The sequence below is a fragment of the Arachis ipaensis genome, chromosome B7, assembly GCF_059453495.1.
Source record: "Arachis ipaensis isolate K30076 ecotype BB chromosome B7, ASM5945349v1, whole genome shotgun sequence".
NCBI classification, from domain to species: Eukaryota; Viridiplantae; Streptophyta; class Magnoliopsida; order Fabales; family Fabaceae; genus Arachis; species Arachis ipaensis.
Window position 1 is genome coordinate 46,013,241 of NC_142442.1, and position 4,663 is coordinate 46,017,903.

Here is a 4,663-nt window from a genome sequence, read left to right on the forward strand (position 1 = left end):
GAATAAGTGAGTTATCTAAAGTTAGTTTCTCAAGAGACAGAGCTTTGATGTATTGCTATTTTGTTTTGTGATCATGACAGGGAAGAAGAACACCAAGTATCCTTCAAGAACACCTCTTAGCGTTACGCTCACCTTGAAGAACGCTATGTTCTACTGCAGCATAACCCTTGGCGCTACGCTTTCTTTCAAAGAGCGCTACGTTCTTCACCCAAGAGCGTTTGGATATCAAGGCGTACGCGTGGGTGACGCGTACGTGTGGAAGTGGCATTTGTGAAGGGTCATGCGAACGCATGGATAAAGCGGCAGCGTGACAGTGGTATTTTTGAAAGGCCACGCGTACGTGTGGATGATGCGTACGCGTGGGAGGAGCTACGTTCTTCACCCAAGAGCGCTACGTTCTTCACCCAAGAGCGTCTGCGATAGTTTTGAAAGTGGAGATTGAAAATTTGGCTAGCGACGCGTACACGTGGGTGATGCATACGCGTGGAAGTGGCATTTGTGCAAAATCATGCGAACGCGTGGATGACACGTACGCGTGGGAGAGCGCTCTTGGCGTGAATGTTATGCTCTCCTGGAGAACACTGAAGATGATGCGTCCACGTAGGTGACACGTACGCGTAACAAGTGCTGAAGATAATAATGACGCGCACGCGTGGGTAACGCGTACACGTGGATGCACGAGCGCTACGCTTTCCTTAAGAACGCTATGTTCTCCTGGAGCAGAATATTCCCCCAACCAAAAATCCCATTTTAAGGAGTTTCCAAGTACACCTGAAGAAGCAAGTACACTAGTATAAATATATGGTATCTTGAGTTATTTGGGGGCTTCTGGTGGATCTTCTTTTTCAACTTCTTTTTCTTTTAGATCTCGTTTGTACTTTTGCACTTTTGGAATTTTACTTTCTGCACTCAGACTTTACATCACCTTGAATCTCACTTTTGCTTACAGTTTTATTTCCCTTTTCTTTTCTATGCTTAGTTTAATTTCCAGTTTTGAATTTCTGTTTGTACTTGGAGCTTTGAGTCACTAAACCCCCATTTTCACTAGGGGGAGGAGCTCTGTTGGTTTTAATGAATTGATAATTCTTTTTTTCTTCTCAATTCAAGTTGATTTATCTAAGAGGTGACTCTTGTTCTTCACAGATTCAATTACTATCGAGAGAGGGATTGAATCTATTTGAATTGTGTGATGAACTTGAGAAAGGAGTCATAGAATTTAGTTTGGAGTTTATCTTCTCATAATTCTCTTGATTGATATATTCTAAGTTTGGTATGTGAGATGTAACCACCCTGAATTAAGATCCTGGGAATTGTGTGGCCTTTGGATTAGAAATTGATCTTCACCTCTTCTCATGAGCAATTAGATCAAGAGATTGTCAATTGTTTGTGATAAGAGAAATTGAATCACCAAGAGATTGGGATCCAATTATTCGCAATCCGCCATAGATCTATTCACATGATTGAGAAGGAATTGATCACCATTAATTCATGAGAAATCAACATCTCTGATCCCTAGTAATCTCACCCATCATAAATCTTTACTTTTGTTCTTTTGAATTTTTAATTGCCCACTACCTAATTCCCCTGTTTAGATTCCTGTAATTTATCATTTCTGCCATTTATATTTCATCTTTACTTTCTTGTACTTAAGTTTCTGTTATTACATTCCAGTCATTTAATTCATTCTATTTTACTTTCAGTCATTTTAATTCCATGTCATTTATAGTTCTGCACTTTACTTTCATGTTAAAAATATCAAGAAATCACAAATTGTTTGCCTAACTAAACCACCATTTAGCTAAAATTGCTTAATCCATCAATCTCCGTGGGATCGACCTCACTCTTATGAGTCTTACTACTTGATACAATCCGGTATACTTGCCGGCGATTACGTGAAATTAAATTTTTTAGGTATCAGTAACACCCTAATATTCAAATTCTTATGCTCGAGTCATAAGTCAATGATAATAAGGTGGTACGACTCTCAAAGGGGGATTTTTAATACATAATTATAAGTAAGATTGAAAGGAGTATTAATCGAGAAGCCTGAAAAGAGTAAAAATAAAATCGCGAAGTCGTATCACTCAAGTATCGACAACTAAAAGATAAAGCGTGAAGTCGAAAGCGATATACAGCTAAAGGCATAAAGGAGAGCAAGACAAGGACAATATATAGATATATAACATAAGTAAATAGCCACTAGTCGCGACCTGCGAAGTTTAGGCTGACTAGGGTACAGTATGAAACTAGTTGACAACAGTGTCTCCTAATCTCTCCCAAAAGAAACATAAGAACCTCTATAAGTAAGTTCAAAAGAGTTCAATACATAATAAAGCTTTTCAAAATAAAGGTGGAGAGATTCTAAGCAAATATAAAATAGAAAATATAAAGATCTTCGCCATCTCATAGATGAACCACAGCTCACTTCTGAGCACCTGGACCTGTATCTGAAAAACAAAAGATATATATGGAATGAGAACCACCGACCCATGGGTTCCCAGTACGGTAAAAGTGCCAAATAAATACAATGCATTGTAATAAAAACTTACTAAGCATCCTAAACTTCCTTTCACCAAATATTCATCTTATTTTCTCACTAATCCATAAATAGGCAACTGTCATAAGGGAATGCTAAATCTGATTCTTATTCCTCATGCTTCCCAACTTTCTAGCTCTCCGACGATTCACAATCAAAATTATAAACGAAACCATCCCCAGCCATTCTGTCTCAACAATTCTATATCGTTACCTCATATCCTCACCTGGAGCAAGTGAAATCACTTCACTGCGTCTACCCAGGGAGCTCAATTACCTGATTCAATTACATCATTATTCAATTACATCATCATTATTCAATTACATCATCAACTCATCTCATCAAGAACAGTCTTTAGCGTCCACCGACACCAGCATGAGGGACCTCTCAGTTGTACAAACACAAGCAATTCAGGCAAGTAATACACAATAAGGTACAAGTAGAACAAGTAGCACATAATCAAGTATAACATATATGATATAGCAATCCAAAACAAATAGGCAAAACCAAATAATTCAAACATATGCAAATGATGTATGCCTGCCCTGTGGCTGATGAGTCTTATTTATCGGTTATAAAGCCAACCCGACAAGTCCTAGTAGCTAACCATTGGACTGTCCTCTGTCGTGCATCTCCAACTCAAGTTATTCACAACCTTAATCATAATCACACAACACCCACACTGGTGTTTATCCACGGGGGTGAGCTCATCCAGAACTTTCACAGTGTCTGGCCACACTTACGACATAGGGTCAACAGAATCTCAGACCTCAACCTAGAGCAAGTGGAGCCGACCCACTGCATTTACCCAAGAAAATCCGAAACTCAGATAATTTCACAAATCTCAAATCAACCTCGACTGGGAGCAAGTGGGGGCTAACCACTACATCTACCCCAGGAGTTGCAAACCAAACCCGGAGCAAGCGAAATCCATGCCACTGCATCTACCCAGACAGGTATATCTCACCACATCCCGGAGCAAGTGGAGCGAAACCACAACCCTTGCGTCCACCCGGGGAGCCTCTATACTAACCAACCTAGAGCAAGTGGGGCGCAACCACAACCCTTGCATCTACCCAGGTGGTACGTTCTCATATGCCCAGGAGGAACCAAGGAGGGGATCCTGACCTTCTACAATCTCGCTGGGGGCGATTTTACAATACCAGGAGGAACAAGGAAGGGGATCATCACCATCCTTCATCTCTCTGGGGTCGCACCATCAAGAAAGAGAGCTCAAGATAAAATAATCATTCAAAGCCATATTTTTATTTCCAGCCATAAATCAATATTTATCATAGCCATCTGGCTCATAACATAACCCATAACCAGCCAATAATCATTATTAAATATAGTCATTTGGCTCACGGCATACACCGCACTTCCATCATCACCCTCAGCAACTCATAGAGTCATCATTAATGATAATTCATCATTACTCCCCCTTTACTTCACCCTCAAGCTACCACCCTTCCTAGTCCCTTCTCATTTCTAGGCATACTATAAGGATTTAGGACTTAAAGGGTGAGAATAGAGGCTTCAAAATCTGAAATTCAGCTTTAAGAAAACTCAAAATCAACTTTTGCTGAAAAACGGGGTCACACATGCGGGTCGCCCACACGCACGCATAGAAAGTGGAAAAAGGAAGTGACGCGTGAGCGTCGTCAATGCGCACGCATGGAAAGCAGAGAGATCAAGTGACGCGTGCGCATCAGTCACGCGTACGTGTGGGTAAGTTTTGTGCCCCTCGCACAAAACCAGCACAATACTAGCGCAACTTTCTAGATTTTCTGCTGGGAACTTGCATCAATACAGCAACACGTACGTGTCGGCCAGGCGCACGCGTGAGAGAGTAAAAATCGTGAGTGACGCGTGCGCATCGGCCATGCATGCACATCGGAGTACATTTTCTTAAAAATTTTACTAAGTCTGGAAAAGTTGCAGAATTTTATTTTTAAACTTCAAACTTCCGTCACACATAACTTCTTCTACAAAATTGCTTTTTCAACTATTTCTGAAGAGTTGGAAAGATCGTTGAATAAACTTTCATAAAAATTCAGTTTTGAAGAATTCCTAACTCCGAGGACCGAGTTATGGACCATCGAAGTTGGTCAAAAATCAGTTTTTACC